This window comes from Trachypithecus francoisi, unplaced genomic scaffold (assembly GCF_009764315.1).
Source record: "Trachypithecus francoisi isolate TF-2019V2 unplaced genomic scaffold, Tfra_2.0 Lachesis_group4, whole genome shotgun sequence".
NCBI classification, from domain to species: domain Eukaryota; kingdom Metazoa; phylum Chordata; class Mammalia; order Primates; family Cercopithecidae; genus Trachypithecus; species Trachypithecus francoisi.
The window spans coordinates 107,443,379-107,464,027 of record NW_022681469.1 but is presented as its reverse complement, the minus strand read 5'-3'; the positions used below and the strand labels follow the sequence as shown (position 1 = coordinate 107,464,027).

Sequence of the window (20,649 nt, the reverse complement as noted above, 5' to 3'; positions counted from 1 at the left end):
CTCCATTCTTCTCTCCCTTTGAAAATTTAAGATCAAAATCCTGCAAAAGTGGAAATAATCTAAATGCTCAAGAATAGGGATGGATAAAGAAATGGCCTCGCCCTAGTAAACAATTAATGATGGAGTTTGCAAAGACCACTTGGTGACCGCTGCGTGAAAAAGATGGGGTACAAAGACCTGTCTTCTGTGTAAGCTCCATTCTGCTGTGCCCTGTAGCCTCACCTGGGGCACTGGCTTGCAGGGCTGGGACCATTACTATCTTCCTTCCAAGTCTTGCTGGGGAGGGCAGGCCAAGTCAGTTGTGAGAGTGCAGCCTCAACAATGTCAGAAGGGCAGGGTCCTTAGCAGGACATCAATTAAGGTTGCAGTGAAGGGCTGCAATTTTAAACCAGGTGCTAAGGTGGAAAAAACCTGTGGTGCTGGTGGGTGGGAGAGGGTTGGAGGTGAGGAGTGGGGCGGGGCGGCGGAGAGTGGGGAACTGCAGGGATGGAGTTGGGGAGGACTGGTCGTCCACAATCACCGTAATGAGAACCTGAACTACCAATGGCAAGTCTCTTTAGGAGAGGGTGTTCAAGCCTTATCTTTACTCTTTGGAGCCTATCTTGATTGTTTTTTAAATGTGATTTTTATGGAGGCACAGAATGAATAGAATCCGTGCCATGCTGGCAGTTCATGGGGCTGAGTTCCTGTCTGTTCCTTTTTGTGTTCTGCTGTGTCCTCGGCAGGAACACACATCCACCCCACAGAGACCGAGGAGTGACCACGGAAATGGGAGGTGGGGTGTTTGTGGCAGGCCGTAGCTCCCTGGGCTGAGGTTCACTGGATTAAATCAAATAAACAACACATACCTTTTCTTAGTATAAATATTTGTATTGACTGTTTCTGGCAACCATACCTGGACCCTTGATTTATCAGAAGAAAAGCTTAGGTTAGAATTTACTACTTTCATGGAAGGAGGGGGAGAGGGGAGATGAGAAAAGGGAGGGGAGAGAGGAGAGAGAAGAGGAGGAAGGGAAGGATGTTGAGAGATTGAGAGAGAAAGAGAGGGAGGAAGAGAGAGAGGGAGAGGGAAGAAAGTGGTGGGGAGAAGAGACAGAAAGAGGGAGGGGGAGAGGAGCGAGAAAGAGGGAGGGAGAGAGAGGAAGGCAGGGAGGGAGGCAGAGGGAGAGGTTAAAAGAGAGATTGAGAGAGGAGAGGCTTCCTAGCACTTCTCTCCTCCGAGCGCAGAGCCCTGTTAGGACAGCCTGTCTCCTTTCATGAAGCTTCTCTGCCACCTTCTCTCCCACCCCTCCTGCGTTTGTCCCTTTTGGAGACAGCTCACCCCACTCTCTGCTACTGGACTGGAATTTACCTGGAATGAGCCTTCTCTCTGCTCCCCTCGCACCTGGGCTGGCTGCCAGCAGCTTTCTCCACCAGAAACCCTGCAGCACTTCCATTCTAAGTTCAGCCACCATCGCCTCCCACCCAATGGTTTCTAAACAGTCTCTGAGCAAGATTTTGGTTTTATCACCCTGTTAACGTCTCCCTTTTTCATTTTGGGGGAAGGGGTCCACCAACATTCATCTTGTGCTGAACAGAAGCTATTTTCTGCTGAGCTCTTGTTCTTGGGTGAACTGGCACGGAGGGATATCTCCAGACCTTGGGGAGTCGTCAAACAAGCCTGGATCTGAGAACTGAGGGATGCTAGGGGTGACATCCACACTTAGGAGGGGTGAGGCAAATGCCCCTTCATTGTGTTCTCATGAATCTGATTCTTCCAAAGATTTTGTTTACTAAGTTGCATTTATTAAGAAATAATGCTTTCTTTAAAAAATATTATTATTATTTTTAAGATAGGGTCTTGCTCTGTTGCCCAGGCTGGAGTACAGTGGTGCAATCATGGCTCACTGCAGCCTCGACCTCCTGGGCTCAAGCAATCCTCCTGTCTCAGCCTCCTGAGTAGATGAGACCACAGGTATATACCACCATGCCTGGCTAATTTTTTTTTTTGGTAGAGATAGGGTCTTGCTATGTTGCCAAGGAGGGTCTCAAATTCCTGGGCTCAAGCGATCTACCTGCCTCAGCGCCCCCTAAGTGCTGGTATTATAGGCATGGACTACTGCACCCAACCAAACCCCGTCTCTACTAAAAATACAAAAAACTAGCCGGGCGAGGTGGCGGCGCCTGTAATCCCAGCTACTCGGGAGGCTGAGGCAGGAGAATGGCGTAAACCCGGGAGGCGGAGCTTACAGTGAGCTGAGATCTGGCCACTGCACTCCAGCCTGGGTGACAGAGCGAGACTCCGTCTCAAAAAACAAACAAACAAACAAACAAAAAAACACAAGGGCTTCCATTAGACTTTTGGAAATACAGAGGCAAGACTAAAGGCCCCATTGCTGTCTGTGTGGATGCTGAAGTAGAGCCCAGCTTGGGATAGCAGATGTTAGTGACCTTGAAGGAGAGAACTCCAGAAGAAAGGCTTAAAAGCCAGAGTTATTTTGGGGTTGAGGACTTGAAACTTCCACCAGTAAGCACACTATTTTTGTACAACTGAGTGATTAAGTTCTAAGGTTTAACATCCAACTTCCTGGGTGCAAATCTCAGGCTTGCCCCTTATTAGTTATGTACCCCTGACCTCCCTGAACCTCAGTTTTCCCCTCTGTAAAATGAGGCTGTTAATAGTGGCGACTCGAACCAGCTGGGGTGCAGATGGATGCAAAGAACATAAACCCCGATGTAAACAGAGACAACACCTTGTACATTTCCATTTCTAGGCAGTATTGGCTTCATCATGACATCAAATTATTATTATTATTATTATTATTATTATTTGAGACGGAGTCTTGCTGTCACCCAGGCTGGATTGCAGTGGTATGATCTCAGTCACTGCAACCTCTGCCTCCTAGGTTCAAGCAATTCTCCTGCCTCAACCTCCTGAGTAGCTGGGATTACAGGTGCCTGCCACCACGCCCAGCTAATTTTTGTATTTTTAGTAGAGACAGAGTTTCACTGTGTTGGCCAGGCTGGTCTGAAACTCCTGACCTCACGATCTGCCTGCCTTGGCCTCCCCGAGGGCTGGAATTACAACCGTGACTGGCTGACATCAAATTATAATGTAGTTGTCAACTAGTACTGAAGCTATAAATATCCTCATAGCAAGAAGGCAAGCATGTACCGCTTCTGGAAACCCATACAGAAGATGTTTAAAACTCCTTTCCTAGAAGCTTCCATTAAAACCTTCCTCTGGGTTCATTGGTTCGATTTGCAAAGCTGATGTGGTCATCTCTGAATCCATCACAGTCTAGGGGATGAGACTACACTGGTCAGATTAGGCCTGAGCTATCTACCCCTTCTCTAGAGCCAGAGGTGGAGTTAGTCCCAAAGAATGTGCCTGAATGAAGGTTGGGAGACTCACAAAGACTTAGGAATACTTGCAAAGCATTAGGCACGCAGGGAGCACTCCGTAAGTGTGAGCTAATTACTGGTCATTATTGTCATCCTGGTGAAATCTGGTTAATCAAGAGTCTTATTCTACTGACAATGTTTATGTCCATATGCCTGCATCATCCTTGCCATCACCATCATCAACCTCAGCATCATCTTCACCATTCTGTTCATCATCATCCTCATCATCATAATCACTATCATCATATCATCGTATCATCATATGATCATATCATCATATCACTATCATCTTCATCATCATCCTCATCATCAGGATCATCATTATCATCATTGTCATCTTCACCAGCACCATCGTTGGCCAAGTGCCTACTGTGTGCTGCTGGCACCATTTCAGACACTTTGCAAACCTATATCTAATCCTTGGGACAACTTGTGAAACAGAATCTCACTAGTTGCCTACCCTCAATGCATTCTCCCCCTTGTTCCTTGCCATATAAAATCCTGAGACTTTGTTTAATGTGGCATGATACCAAAGATTTAAAATCTACACTAATGAAAACAAACAAAATCCACTCCTCCCATTGGGCGTGATGATGCAAAATTGTGAAACAGTTAGAAATAGATGTAAAATGTCCTATGCAATGAACAGACAAAAAAAACCTCATACAGTACCAGCTTCCTTTGCAGTTAGGTATGGTCATGTGGCATAATCTAGCCAATGAGATAAGAGAAGTCTGCCAGAGACTTCTGAGAAAATCTCACCTCCCTCTGCTGCAAGCACCATCCGTTCCTCAGTGCTGTTTTCCTCTTCTTCCTGCTCGCAATGTGGACTCTCAAAGCTGCGGAAGAGAAACTCTCTCATGATCATGAAGATGAAAGTCACTCACTAAGAAGGACAAAAAGGGGAAGTCTGGGACATTGAGGCTATCGTGGACCAATTCACCAGCCCTGGGATGCATCCTCCAGACACCTTGTTACGTGTTGAGGAGAAGAAAAGCACCCTCTTTGCTGAAGTCACTGAAGTTGGGTTTCTGCTGCAGACAAGTTAATATAGCTTCTAACAGGAGATTGCTGGACAAAATGAGCCCTGATATAGATGAAGAAACTGAGGCACAGAGAGGGAAAGCATTTACCCCAAGTGTGAAATTCAGGCTCCCAAACCAATGCTCTCACCTTAAAAAGGAGGGAAATTCTGACACAGGCTGCCAAATGGATGGATCTTGAGAACATCCGTCTTGAGATGGTGCCAAGTGACACAAGCCAGTCAGAAAAGGACGTATGAGTCCACTTACATGAGGGACTTGGAGTTGTCATATTCATAGAGACAGAAAGTAGAGTGGTAGTTACCAGGGGCGGGTGGAGGGAGACCAGGAGTGAGTATCTAATGGGTGCAGAATTTAGTTTGGGAAGATGAGAAGGTTCTGGAGATGGATGGTAGTGATGGTCGCAGAACACCGTGAATGTGCTTAGTGCCTCTGAACTATGCCCTTAGAAATGGTTAAGATTGTAAGGCTTTTGTTACATGTATTTTACTGCAATAAAAACATATGGACCGGGCGCGGTGGCTCAAGCCTGTAATCCCAGCACTTTGGGAGGCTGAGATGGGCAGATCACGAGGTCAGGAGATCAAGACCATCCTGGCTAACATGGTGAAACCCTGTCTCTACTAAAAAATACAAAAAAAAAAACTAGCTGGGCGAGGTGGCGGGCGCCTGTAATCCCAGCTACTCGGGAGGCTGAGGCAGGAGAATGGCGTGAACCTGGGAGGCAGAGTTTGCAGTGAGCTGAGATCCGGCCACTGTGCTCCAGCCTGGGCGACAGAGCCAGACTCCGTCTCAAAAAAAAAAAAAAAAAAAAAATATGATGTGGGAAATTTTTACTAAAAACAAAAATAAAAACAAAAATCAATTCTTCCTTCAGTAATGACTCAGAAAATGTATGTTTTGTTCTGTCTTGCCAAGGGTTTGAAACTCTTGTTTCTATCCCTGTCCTCTCATCCTAGGCTCTCTGGGATCCAGTCAACACTCAGCGTGGCTGAATGAGTGTAGTTGAAGTGGCTTCCTCTACCGGGGCATGCACCTCTCTGCTTATGGCAACGACTCGTGACAGGTATGGCTTCTGCTCACGGCAGTTGAGATAAAGGCTGAATTTCTAGAGTCTCAGGGGTTAACAGTTACAGGGCCCGAGTCATAAGCTCAGAAGTGAAGACAAGTAGCAGCCCCAGACCAAGAGGACCAGGTCTAACATTTCTCCGGGAATGAACTATTTCCAGAGTGCATATATTAACATTCAAGACTCCTCAAAAATACTCACAGTGCTACCAAGGTCCTGACTAGGGAGATTCTCTCCCTTCCCCTATGCGAAAATGTCACTGCTCAGCTTCCTGAGCGGAGTTCGCAGCTCACATCTCCTCTGCCCCAGTATCACTGAGCATCTTAATTAGGTGAAAGGATCTACACATCTTTCCTTCTGGACTTGAGGTTGTCCTCTGTGTTGCTGTGTGTGAGGGTTCAAGTGTGAGTCATTTACTACCTTCTTAGCAGGAGGGGGAGCTTTGTATAGAAGGCTAAACAAAGACAGTTTCTCTTCCTGGTGTTTAGAACCAATCTTCCTAGTATGGGGACATGTAGAGAAACAGACCCAGGCTCATTTAGGACAGTGGTTCTCAACCCTCTCTACCTGTCCCTTAGAGTTCCCGAAGAACTTTGACAAATACTGATGTCCAGGCCAAACCCATGGCCAATTAAAGGACAACTACTGGGGATGGAACCTAGGCATGCACATTTTTTTTAAGCTCCTCAGGGGATTCCAACAAGCAGTCCAATGAGAGCACCAGTGTTTTGCAATCTGTGTCATTCCACTTGTGTTCTATGGGGCAGCAGTGAAAGTGTTACCTGGGAGCTGCCCAGGAAAACAGAAACTTAGGTCCTGCTCCAGGGCTCCTGGGTCACCCAGATCACCTGGATCAGAATCTGCATGTCAGCAAGCTTCTCAGTAGAGCTGTGTGCACCTTAGAGCTCGGAAGCCCTGGGTTAAGTCCCCATTGGAAGGAATCTTGATGACTGCTGACAGTTTCAAGTCTTCTCACCCTCCACTCTTGTGAGTTGCTTTCTGACTCCTCCCACATTTAGGGAGACATGGACCAGTGATATTGTCCATCCCAGGGGTGGCGTGGTACCCAAAAGTCAACTCTGACTTCTTCACCATTACATGACACAAAAGGGTTGATTGTATGCAGAGTTTTACAACCATTCTAGTACCAAATACTGCCCATCAGGCTAGCTAATGACAAGATAGTAATGATTAGTAATAATCATCACATTTATTGATAACCTACTATATTAGACAGGGTTCTCCAGAGGGACAGAACTAATAGGATAGACGTATATATAAAGGGGAGTTTATTAAGGGGTGACTCATACGATCACAAGGTGAGGTCCCATAATAGGCCATCTGCAAGCCAGAGAACAAGGACGCCAGTCTGAATCCCAAAACCTCAAAAGTAGGGAAGCCAAGAGTGCAGCCTTCAATCTGTGGTCGAAGGTCCAAGAGTCCTAAAGCTGAAGACCTTGGGGTCTGATGGTCAAGGGCAAGAAGCATCCGGCACGGGAGAAAGATAGAGGCCAGAAGACTTGGGCAGTCTAGTCTTTTCCCATTCTTCTGCCTGCTTTTATTCTGGCCATGCTGGCAGCTGATTAGACGGTGCCCACCCAGATTGAGGGTGAGTCCATCTTTCCCAGTTCACTGACTCAAATGTTAATCTTTGGCAACACCCTCACAGACACACCCAGGAACAATACTTTGACTCCTTTCATCCAATCAAGTTGACACTCAACATTAACCATCACACCTACTGTGTGCCAGGTACTTGGCATAGAGTGCTTCATTTAATTCTTCCGGTAAACATGTCAATAGTATTGTCCCCAACTTACAGATGAGGTAGCAGAGACTCAAAGAATGAAGTCACTTGTCCAACAAGTTCATGCAGCTGGAAAGTCGCGGGTGGTAAGTGGCTGGTTTCCTTTTCTTTACCCCATTGTTCTTAGAAGGCTAATGGTAGGGTGGTAAGGAAGGAGAGAAGGGAAAATAGCACAGGAAGTGAGGGGAAGGAGGAAGGAGGAGGGAGGAGGAGAAGTGCGCTCAGATTAATTAGAAACAGTGAGAGAGGCTGGGTGCAGTGGCTCATGCCTGTAATCCCAGCACTTTGGGAGGCCGAGGTGGGTGAATCACATGAAGCCAGGAGATCGAGACCAGCCTGGCCAACATGGTGAAACCTCATCCCTACTAAAAAAAAAAAAAAAAAAAAAAAAAAAACACACACAAAAATACAAAAATTAGCAGGGCATGGTGGTGCATTTCTGTAATACCAGACACTTGGGAGGCTAAGGCATGAGAATCACTTGAGCCTGGGAGGCGGACGTTGCAGTGAGCTGAGATCATGCCACTGAGTTAGGACTTGTGGTTGCAAGTGATGGACACCTAACATACTCTAATGCAATCACAAAGAGGTATTGGCTCATTGAACATGTCCACGGGCAGGTGGACTTCAGTTTCTTCCTATCTTTTTTCCATCTTTCAGTTCTCCTTTTCTCTGTGATGACTATTTCCCAACAGGCTCTTTCTCGTAGTGGCGAAGACATTCTCTGTCAGTATCAGTCCTATGCTGTATTAGTCAATTCTTATGCAGCTATGAAGAAACACCTGAGACTGGGTAATTTATAAAGAAAAGAGGTTTAATAGATTCACAGTTCCACATGGCTGGGGAGGCCTCAGGCAACTTACAATCACGGTGGAAGGCACCTCTTCACAGGACGGCAGGAGAGAGAATGAGTGCAAGCAGGTGAAACGCCAGACACTTATAAACCCATTAGATTTCAAGAGACTCACTTATTATCATGAGAACAGCATGAGGGAAACTGCCCCCATGATTTACCTCCACTTGGTCCTGCCCTTGACATGTAGGGATTATGGAACTACAATTGAAGATGAGATTTGGGTGGGGACGCAGAGACAAACCATATCACATGCTTTGTCAGCTTAGCAACCTAGAGCAGTAACTCCCTAAAACTCTCCTAAAATCCTTCGGATTGACAGTGGTTGGCCAGGCCCTGGTCATCCACTTCTGAAGGCAGGAGGTGATGAATCATATGCCTTGAGAGAGTTGGAGGGGCAGTTCCCCCAAGGACAATTGCAGTACTGTTACCAAAAAGGGGGAAAGAACGCAGACCAGACAGGAATCCTTAAACTGGACATTCTGTGCTTTCACCTCCAGATCTGCTCTCCACCTGTCTCCTCCCTTCTCTCTGCACCAAGACTGATTTCTATGGCTAACATATGGCTATGTGATATGGTTTGGCTGTGTCCCCACACAAATCTCACCTTGAATGGTAATAATTCCTTCGTATCAAGGGCAGGGCTAGGTGGAAATAATTGAATCATGGGGATGGTTTCCCCTGTACTGTTCTCATGGTAGTGAACAAGTCTCACAAGATCTGATGGTTTTAAAAATGGGAGTTCCCCTGCACAAGCTCTCTTGCCTGCCACCATGTAAGATGTACCTTTGCTCTTCCTTCATCCTCCGCCATGATTTTGAGGCCTCCCCAGCCATGTGGAACTGGGAGTCCATTAAACCTCTTTTTTTAAATAAATTACCCAGTCTCAGGTATGTCTTTATAGAGGCATGAGAACAGACTAATACACTATTCTTTTCTTAGTTTTAAGGTATAATTTGCATACCTTAAATTCCATCCTTTACAAGTTTACAATTCAACAATTTTTAGTAATTTATAATGTGCTGCAACCATCACCACAATCCAGTTTCAGAACATTTCTATCAACCCCTAAAATTCACTTCAGCCTGCTTGCCATAGCTCCTGGCAATGTGCAGAATTTGCCTTTTCTGGACATTTCATAAACATGGAATCATGCACCATATAGTACGTGTCTGGCGTCTTTCATTCAGCATAATATTTTTGAGGTTTGTCCCTATTGGAACATGTGTCAGTATTTCAGTCCTTTTCATTGCTGCATTATATTTCACTGTATGGATAGACCACATTTTGTTTTATCCATTCACCAGCTGATGGGCATCTGGATTGTTTGCAGTTTGGGGCTATTACGAATAAAACTGTTATGAACATTTGTTTACAAGTCTGTGTGGACATGTGTTTTGAATTCTCTCAGATAGCTTCCTAGGAGTGGAATTGCTGGATCATATGGTAAGTTTATGTTTCAACTCTCATCCGGTGCTGGTAAAAATGTAAAATGGTATGATAGGTTTGGAAAATAGTTTTAAGAAACTGCCAAACGGTTTCCCAAACCTATGGTACCATTTTACCTTTTCACCAGCAATGGGCAAGCGTTCTGATTCCTCCACATCCTCACCTATGTTTAGTTATCGTCTGATTTTCAAAAATTATAGCCACTTACTAGGTACATAATAATATCTCACTGTGGCTTTAATTTGCATTTTCCCAATGACTAATCATGGTGAGTGTTTTTATTTATTTATTTATTTTTTTGAGACAGAATCTCACTCTATCCCCAGGCTCAAGTGCAACGGTGCAATCTTGGCTCACTGCAACCTCTGCCTCCCGGGTTCAAGTGATTCTCCTGCCTCAGCCTCCCAAGTAGCTGGAATTACAGGTGCCCGCCACCATGCCTGACTAATTTTTGTATTTTTAGTACAGATGGGGTTTTGCCATGTTGGGCAGGTTGGTGCTTTTCAGTCATTTGTATAGATTGGATATCATATACACACACGAAAAAGTTAGGCCCTTAACTGACACCAAAAATAAAAGTTATCTCAAAGTGAATCACAGACCTAAATGTAAGAGCTACAGTTACAAAACTTGTAGGAGAAACTTTAGTGAAATGTTTGTTCAAGTCTTTTGCTTATTTTTTATTTGGGTTGTCTTATCGTCAGTTGCAAGAGTTCTTTATATATTCTGGATACAAGTTCTTCGTCAGATACATGACTGGCGAATATTTTCTCCCAGTCTGTAGCTTGTTCTTTCATTTTCCTCATGGCATCTTTTAAAGTTTTTAATTTTAAATTAAAATGACATCCAACTTATAATTGGCTCATACTTTTGGTGTAATGTCTAAGAACTCTTTGCTTAACTCAAAGCCATGAAGATTTTCTCTTGTTGGTTTCTCCTAGAAATTTTATAATTGTAGCTCTTACATTTAGGTCTGTGATTCATTTTGAGATAATTTTTATTTTTGGTGTGAGTTAAGGGCCTAATATTGTTTTGTGTTTTTTTCTTTCTTTCTTTTTTTTTTTGGTATATGACATCCAATTGTTACAATGCCATATTTGAAAAGACTATCCTGTCCCATTGAATTGTCTTGACATCATTGTCAAAAATCCATTGGCCATATACATAAGTGCTTATTTCTGTGCTCTCACTTCTATACCATTATCAATATCCCTATCCTTACTCCAGTGCCACACTGTCTTGATTACTGTAGCTTTAGAGTAAACTTTAGAGTAAGCTTTGAAATTGGGTAGGATAAGTCTTCCAGCTTTGTTTTTTTTCCCCCAAATTGTTTCAGCAATTGTATGTCTTTTGCATTTCTGCATTCATTTTAGAACCAGCTTGTCACTTGCTTCAAAAAATCCTGCTGGGATTTTAACAGGGATTGCATTGCATCTATAGATCAATTTGACCTATGGATTGATATCTTAATAATAATATTTAATCTTCCAATCCATTAACGTGGAATATCTCTCCATTTATATTTTCTCTTATTTCTCTGAGCAATCCTTTATAATGCTCAGTGTACCAGTTTTTCACTTTTTTCTTGCTAAATTCATTCCAAACTATTTTTGATGCCATTGTGAATGAACTTTAAAAAGATTGATTCTCAAATTGTTCATGACGAGTATAGAAAATTCCATTCATTTCTATATATTGATTTTGTATCCTGCAAAGTTGCTAAATTTATTCATTGTAGGAGGATTTTTGGTGGATTCCTTAAGATTCTCTACATATAGGATGATGCCATCTGTGAATAAAAAGTTTTCCTTCTTTCTTTCCAATCTGGATGTCTTTATTTTATTTTATATATATATTGGCCTTATTTTACTGGCTCCAATCTTCAGTAAATTCCCGAATGGAAGTGGTGAGAATGAATGTCTTTGCTTCATTTCCAAGCTTTGGGAACCGCATCCAGTCTTTCACCATGAAGTATAATGTTAGCTGTGGGTTTTCCATGGTGCACTTCATCAAGTTGAGGAAGTTCCTTCATATTCCTAGTTTGTAGATGGTTTTTGTCATGAATGGGTGTTGGATTTTGTCAATTGCTTTTTCTGTGTCTACTGAGATAATTCACTACCTGAACATGCCATCTGTTTCCTGCCAGGACCCTAAAAAATAAAAAACGCCCGCTGCAAAGTGAAAACGTATGGGGTGAAGGTGGGTTCTCCAGTCCCTACTCAATGAATTATTGCACTGACTTGATGCCCATTCTCTCAGCTTTTTGGCTTCAAGAGATTTGGTTTTAAAATATATCCACTAGGCTGGGCGTGGTGGCTCATGCCTCTAATCCTAGCACTTTGGGAGGCTGAGGTGGGTGGATTGCCTGAGTCCAGGAGTTCGAGACCAGCCTGGGCAACACAATGAAACTCTGTCTCTACTAAAATACAAAAAAAATTAGCCAGCCGTGGCGGCGCCTGCCTGTAATTCCAGCTAGTCTGGTGACTGAGGCAGGAGAATCCCTTGAACCCGGGAGGCGGAAGTTGCAGTGAGCTGATATCACGCCATTGCATTCCAGCCTGGGCGTCTCCAAAAAATATATCTATAAATCTATATCTATATCTATCTCCACTAGTAATTTGATACTGCTTCCTTCCAAAATGGAGCCTTATTCTCTTCCCTCTGAGTGTGAACTAGAGTTAGTGACTTGCTTCTAGTGAACAGAGTATGGCAGAAATGATGTATGGTTTCTGAGACTAGGCCATAGGAGGCGCTGTGGTTTCCGTCTGTAACTCTCTCTACCCAATCACTCACTCTGAGAGAAACCAACCGCCATGTTGTGAGATCACTCAAGGGGCTCTATGGAAAGTTCCACCGAGTGAAGCCTCTGTGACTGAGCCACTTTGGAAGAGAATCCTCAAGTCTTCCAACCGTAGCCCCAGCCAACATCTGACGGCAAACCCACGATACACCTCGAGCCAGAACCACCCACTTAAACTGCTCCTGAATTCCTGACCCCCAAAACCAGAAGGTAATAAACGACAATTGTTTTAAGCCACTGTGTGTCGGAGAGATTTGTTATGCAGCGTTTGACAATACAAGAGATATTGTCACCTTCTCTCAGAATTTGTTAAGCTCTAAAAATGACAAAGATGGGTCTGAAGGAACAAGGATTTCTGGACCTGGAGGCTCTTTCAGAAGTTAGATCCCACGAGGATGGGGGATTGCTCTGAGAAGAGGTTGGTGAGCATTACATGTGAAAACACTTCATAGGTGATAAATGCAGCATAAACGTATTATTGTTACTGGAAGGTTTGTTATAGCCTTCAAACTGACACTCAATGTCATCTTAGCCGGCATCCTTCTTTCTATCCCAACACATCAGGTCTTTGATCATTTGTGTTCTTCTAAGAAGACCTGCAGGGTCCTGCCCTCCCAGGACTGACATACTGACCAGGCACTTGATGTGGACACATCAGACCGCCCACATTCTACTTCCATCAGCTGTTTTTTCTAGAATTCCAGCCAGGAGGGACGGTTACACTCTGAATTTTGATCTCATGTGGCTGGGTGATCTGCTTTCTAATTAGAGTTCCCTGCCCGGCCCCTTCTGAGGAACGTTTCACCCAGGAGAAAAGACCTGAAGCAATTGTGTCAAAGGGTAGGAAAGCATTTATGCAGCAAGGGAGGTCTTGCTTAGCAATTGGTGGGGTCGGGGGGGAAGAGAGAAAGATTTGCCTCCAGCTGCCATTCTGAACTGTGCCATTTGTACAAAGTGGAATGTAAGTTTCTGTTTTCTGAAAAGGGGACAAGTTGCTGTTGATAAGCAGGAGGTCACATCCATCTCCATTTACATACAAATTACTTTCTCATCTTCTTTCCAAGGGGGAGAAAGAGCTGCTTTATCATTCTCAGAAGGAGCAAACTCTCCTTGGGTCGCCTTGTATATTTGTCAGAACTTTTTGGATGCAAGTGACAGACACCCAACCCAACTCTGAGTAGCTTATGCAAAACTGGTAACTTTTTTGGGGGTTTCACTCTTGTTGCCCAGGATGGAATGCAGTGGCCCCATCTCGACTCACTGCAACCTCTGTCTCCCGGGTTCAAGCAATTCTCCTGCCTCAGTTTCCAGAGTAGCTGGTACTACAGGCGCGTACCACCACGCCCAGCTAATTTTTGTATTTTTAGTACAAACAGGGTTTCACCATATTGGCCAAGATGTTCTCCAGCTCTTGACCTTGTGACCCGCCCACCTCAGCCTCCCAAAGTGCTGGGATTACAGGCGTGAGTCACCATGCCCGGACACAAAACTGGTCATTTTTGACCTATGTCATCAAATCACAAAAGTAGAAAAGTCTTTCACTTAATAGGGGATGCAAATGCCGTCTTCCATCTTCTCTTTTATCTAGTCAACTGCCTTTATTCTCTCCCCAGAAGGCTAAACCCATGGCCACATGGATATCTCCAAACTTGAATTCGAGCCTGCTGTATCTGGCTCTCTACATGCTGTGGCTATTTGGATATCTGGTAGAGCTGTCAAGCTGAGTATGTTGAAGCTCAGTTTAGGATCTTGCTCTTGTGACCTGCTCCCCCTCCTCCAGTGTTTTCCTATCGGAGTAGATGGCTCCACTTGCCACCTCCTTGGGCAGCTGATAAGCCCCAAACCTGAGCATAACCTCTGACCTCTCCCTCCCTCCCTCATCCTCATACAGCCAATCAGTAAATACAACTGGGGTACAGGTGCTTCTTTCTTACAATTTTTATATCTTTTTTTTTTTTTTTTTTTTGAGACAGGGTCTCACTCTGTTGCTCAGGCTGGCGTGCAGTGGTGTGATCCCGGCTCACTGTAACCTCCACCTCACAGGCTCAAGCAATCTTCATGTCTCAGCCTCTCAAGTAGCTGGGATTACTGGAGCACACGACCATGCCCTGCTAATTTCTTTTTTTCTTTAGAGGCAGAGTCTTGCTCTGTTGCCCAGGCTGGAGTGCCGTGGCATGATCTCGGCTCACTGCAAGCTCTGCCTCCTGGGTTCACGTCATTCTCCTGCCTCAGCCTCCCGAGTAGCTGGGACTACAGGCACCCGCCACTACGCCTGGCTAATTTTTTGTGTGTATTTTTAGTAGAGATGGAGTTTCACCGTGTTAACCAGGATGGTCTCGATCTCCTGACCTCGTGATCCACCCACCTCGGCCTCCCAAAGTGCTGGGATTACAAGCGTGAGCCACCGTGCCGGGTCACTCTGCTAATTTCTATATTTTTAGTAGAGACAGGGTCTCACCATGTTGGCCAGGCTGGTCTGGAACTCCTGACCTCAAGTGATCCACCCGTCTCAGCCTCCCAAAGTGCTGGGATTATATAAGCCACCGCGTCTAGCCCAGGTGGCTATTTCTAGTCCCCCTGCCACTCCCTAGTCCAGGCCATCATCCCTGCAGTGTGGACTAGGATAACTGTGTTCCAATGAGTTCTTTTCCCATCTATTCCTGCCTCCCTCTGATTTGTTCTCCATAGGATTGCCATAGATGTCCGGAATAATGCAGATTAGATCCTGGCAAGCCCCTGCTGCACGCCCTCCTCTCACCATTAGGATAAAACCCCAACTCCTCACCATGACATGATCCCAGCCCCGCCTGTCTGAGTCGGTGGCCACTTTCCTCTCTGCTGTCTGCACTGCAGCAGCGCTGCTCCTGTCCACTCCATGGCCTCGAAGCATACTGTTTCCCCTGCCCATACCGTTTCCTCCTCCTTTACCTGCCTAGTTCCCCTTCATACTTCAGAGCTAGAATCCCCTAGGACACTTAGGTGGGAGGATTGCTTGAAACCAGGAGTTCAAGATCAGCCTGGGCAAGATAGTGAGAGCCCTGTCCCTCTTCTGAAGCTAGATCATAAAAGGCATTGTGTGACTTCCTCCTTGTGTTCTCTCTTGGATCACTTGCTCTGGGAGAAGCCGGCCGCCATGTTGTGAGGACACTCAAGCAGTCCTTTGGGGAAACCTCCATGGTGAGGAGCTGAGGCCTCCTACCCACAGCCATGTGAGTGAATTTGGAAGTGGATCCTCCAGTCTCAGTTGAGCCTCTGGATGACGCAGCCCTGGCCAGCATCTTGACTGTATCCTCAGGAGAGTCCCTGAGCCAGAACCACTCAGCTAAATCACTTGCAAATTCCTGGCCCAAAGAAACTGACATAATAAACGTGTATTTTTTTTAAGCCATTAAGTTTTCTAGCAATTTGTTATACAGAAATAGACAATGTAGCAACTTCCTACATTATTCTTATAGCATTTATGACATTTATATTCAAATAATTAACCGTGGAACACATGGTTTGAAAACGTCTGTTGCAGTCCCTGCTGTGCCCTCAGGGTCCTGACCTGGTAAATGCTTATAGAACTGAACGTCATGCTGGAAGACAGTGATACGCCAGGCAAAATAGACACCTGAAGCCCATCATTTCTAATATGCCTCTCCTCGAAAGACAAAATTATTTTCTGTCACCATCATGCAACAGTTACTGTTTAAATTCAGTAAAATATCTCTTGTATACACTAATATTTGCACAGATGGAACAAAACATGACATGTCTCAGTTCGTTTTGCTGTTTTAATTATAAAATTAAAACTCCAAATGGTCACAAGGAAAGGCAGAATGAAAGTAATTCAAATTCTCTTTGTCTTCATAATGACTGTGCTATCGTTTATTTTGAATCTACTAAACACAGTTAATATGTAATATGCAATGCCACAGGGGATGGGGACCTGAACTCCACACCAAGTGAGCCCTAGTGGTTCAGAATCTTGGCAGACTTCCTCTTGACATGAACATGTGCTGCTGGCTCCCTGAGTGCTGGGGGTGACTCTACCACGGGGACTTCTCCAAATTAACCTCCACATTGAAGACTATTTGTTTAGAGGACAAGTCATTCAATGTGCTAATCTGAAGCGATATTATTAAAACTCAACAGTAACTGTGGCAATTTTCTAGAAATTAGGCCAACAAAGAGATTGAGGGGGAGACATATGTTATCCCTGGCATCATGTAGAATCGCACGTGGCGAGAATGAAGAGCAGATTGACTTTGAGGTGGTGTTATTGTTTTAAAATTCTCTACAGGCGACACACTCCCGATCACACCCTGTCCGACCCCGAAGGTAGACAGACGGGTTCCTGCCCTTTGGGAGGACCAAGGAAAGATGGATCCATTTGTGAGCTATGAGCAAGACACTGTGCTGGGCTGGGCACCTACTTTTTTTTTTTTTTTTTTTTGAGACGGAGTCTTGCTCTGTCCCCCAGACTGGAGTGCAGTGGCGTGATCTCAGCTCACTACAACCTCCGCCTCCCGGGTTCCCACCATTCTCCTGCCTCAGCCTTCTGAGTAGCTGCGACTACAAGCACCTGCCACCACACCTGTTTTTTTTATTTTTTTATTTTTAGTAGAGATGGGGTGGGCACCTTTTAATGAACAGGGCTGGCATCAGCCACATCTAGTGATTTTTGTGGCATTCTTGCAGACATACTCAAGGACAGTGGTCCGGGTAGCAGTTCCTCTGGGATAACACTGGGTCCCCCAGTGACGGCCCAGGGTGGAGTAGGTCCATCCTCCGATCCAGCTGTAGTTCTGCAGCTCCTGCTGCTCTGATGGAGCCTGGGCCCCGAACGGTGGAGCCCTCCTGGAGCAGGGCACAGGCTTGTGAAAGACACTTTGGATCTTGTCAGGTTATAGCTCCATTTCCCACGCACAGGTTTTAAAATGTATTTAAATATTTCAAATAGTCTCTAAATTTTTTAGAATTCATAAATCTGGAATAGTAACAAGATCATAAAAGAAAAAGCCCGCTCTCAACCAATAGGAAACAGAACTGATGTATTTCTATGTTTATCATTTATTTTCACTTCCCACCTGGATAGTCCCCGGAGATTTGATTTCTCGTTTCCTGGAGAATCTAAAGACAGAAAGCAGAACTCCGTGTTAAATAATCTTTACCCTACACCTGTTCAAACTACCGGCAAGACACTAGTCATTTGTCCTGATGCACAAACATCAATCCAGGGGACATGAAATTTTAACTATCAATAAATATTCCGACATCCGCACACATGAAGCATCTAATTCCAGCATCAAAACGCAGATGAGCACGAATAGATATTTGGATTTATGGCAAAAGGAGTCTCATCTGGAAATCCCTCCCAGGAAGGTCTGGCAGGCTGGGTGTAAGGAATTTGGGACGACGCCTGCATTTCCTCTGCCCATTTCTACCAAGTCGGTCCTGTAATCCTGTTTAATTAATAACAAACATTGCAGGATTTCCCCCCCCCATTTGAATTATGTTTGAAATGTGACGGCTGGATGCTTCTTATAAAAATGCTTTGAAAAATGAACCGTGTCAGAAATGAGTGATTTATCATCACTCAGAATGCTGGCAGGGGAAATCTCAGAAGAGGGGAGAATTCATGTTGCTTCCTGCTGGCATTTCTGCTACAGAGCCGGTCCGATTTGTTTTCTTCCTGTGCTCATGCATGAGGCACTCCCCTCACTCGTTTTGTGTCTTTTTTTTCTTTCTTTCTCCCAGGATCTGGCCAGGCCTTTGGAGGCCAGACCTCCCTGATGGCACAGCGGCAGGCAGAGGGAGGAAGGAGAGCCTCTGGGTCCTCGGGGCACTCCCCAAGGCGCGCACCAGCCACCAGCCAACGTCAAAGGTCAGGAGAAAGGAGCTCTTGTGGTCTGGATGACTTCAAATGAGCTGCATCACACTGTGAAACGTTCAGTCTGCTGAGCTTCCAGGCCAAGGTTCCTGATCAGATTCTGTTCAATCACAAGGTACAGCTCTGCCATCCATAATCTGCTCTGTTAGGAATGTAAGCAATTGAGCACTTGCTATGGATCATACTTTCTTTTTTTTGAGACAGAGTCTCGCTCTGTCGCCCAGGCTGGAGTGCAGTGGCACAATCTTGGCTCACTGCAAGCTCCGCCTCCTGGGTTCACGCCATTCTCCTGCCTCAGCCTCCCGAGTAGCTGGGACTACAGGCGCCTGCCACCACGCCCAGCTAATTTTTTTGTATTTTTAGTAGAGACAGGGTTTCACTGTGTTAGCCAGGATGGTCTCGATCTCCTGACCTTGTGATCCACCTGCCTCGGCCTCCCAAAGTGCTAGGATTACAGGCCTGAGCCACTGTGCCCGGTCCTGGATAATGCCCTGTTCTAAGACCTTTATATGCACAATCGCACTTGATTTTCACAAAAGTTGGTATTCATTGCATCCCCATTTTGCAGATGAGACAACTAAGATACACACACAATAAGCAAGAGGCCAAAGCCAGGAAAGTAACCCAAACAGTCCGATTCCAGAACCCAGACTCTGAGTCATTTCACTGTATTATTATTATTAATAAAACTGGGTGTGGTAGCTCATGCCTGTAACTGCAGCACTTTGGGAGCCTGACACAGGAAGATCAGTCGAGTCCAGGAGCTCACGTCCAGCCTGGGCAACGTAGTGAAACCCCACTGCTACAAAACATAAAAACATGTAGCCAAGGATCTCCATGCCTGTGGTCCCAGCCTCAGGAGGCTGAGGTTGGAGGATCACCTGAGTCCAGGGGGTTGAGGCTGCAGTCAGCCATGATTGGGCCACTGTACTACAGCCTGGGCAACAGAGGAAGGGCCCGTCTCAAAAATACTAGTCTTTCTCAGCACTCTATACCAAATGATGTGCTGAGCCCCACATAGATAACTGCATCTTTTACTCTTATATGATTGAGATCGTTGTCCTTCTTTGACTGCTGAGGGAACTGAGGTTACCAGAGTGAAGTCAGTTGTCTAAGGAAAGTCTTGAACCAACACGAGGACCCAGGTCCTCCCAGACCCATAGCTCATTTTCAAAGTACTTACTTGGTGTCACTCTGCTCGACTGACATGACACATGGGTGGTGGGGGCTGCAGTCTTGGTGGTGAGCTCTCTGGAGACCCACCCTTTGGAACAACATAGACGCTCCAGTTTCAGATTTCTCACGTCCAGTGTCTGTTCTGGGTTGTGTCCCCTTTGCTGCATTTAAGTAGCCCCAGCAGAGAAAGCCACAGAATGGTGATGTGAAAACAGCCGTGTGGACCCATTCCTCTGCATCACCTGTCAGATGGTTTCCAATCAGGAAGAAAAGCTGGCCCATAGTAGATGCTGGAGAGTATGTGGGGCAGAGGGAGCGCTCATGCCCTGCTGATGCAAATGCAGGTTGATCCGGCCTTGGAGCAACTGGGCAGTACCCGGTGAAGTTGAACCTGTGTGCCCCCATGACCCAGAAATTCCATGGGTACATGTAGACCCACGCATGGCAGACTCATGGTTTGTAAATGGGAAACAGTGGGAGACAACTCCATGTCCATCAATGGGGGAAGGTGGACCAGATGCGGTGCATTCGTAAGATAGACTTCTACAGGCAATTGAAATGGATAGATGAGATGTGCATCGATAACACAGGTAATTATAAAAAATTTCAAGGTCGAGTGACACAAAACAAGTTCTAGGAACCTCAAAGCAGCCCAAACTATATTATAACAATATTACAGATTGTTCATGGGTACACCTATAAGAGGGAAGAGACACATCCCCGACTCGAGAGAGGGGAGAGGGGCTGACGTTGCATGTGGGGCTGAAAGGGACTTCACTTGATCTGTGATGTTTTGTTCACTATATATATATATTATTTATTTATTTTCTATTTATTTTGAGATGGAGTCTCGCTGCATTGCCAGGCTGGAGTGCAGTGGTGCAATCTCAGCTCACTGCAACCTCCACCTCCTCAGTTCCAGCGATTCTCCTGCGTCAGCCTCCCGAGTAGCTGGGACTACAGGCATGCACCACCACGCCCACCTAATTTTTGTATTTTTAGTAGAGATGGGGTTTCACCATGTTGGCCAGGATGGTCTCGATCTCTTGACCTCGTGATCCACCTGCCTCGGCCTCCCAAAGTGTTGGGATTACAGGTGTGAGCCACTGAGTCTGGCCCACTTTATATTTTTGTAAATATAAATATATGAAATGCTGGGTGTGGTGGCTCCTGCCTATAATCCCAGCACTTTG

At 45.4% G+C, this 20,649-nt stretch overlaps 1 long non-coding RNA gene across 1 annotated transcript in view; it reads right to left on the bottom strand.

Annotated features, from left to right (window-relative positions):
• Positions 1-18,136: 18,136 nt before the first annotated feature.
• LOC117072970 overlaps positions 18,137-20,649 on the bottom strand; it is a 34,196-nt gene continuing 31,683 nt past the window's right edge. The window contains exon 4 of the long non-coding RNA XR_004433037.1: positions 18,137-18,422. This is a non-coding gene — a long non-coding RNA (uncharacterized LOC117072970). The remainder of the gene's footprint in view (positions 18,423-20,649) is intronic.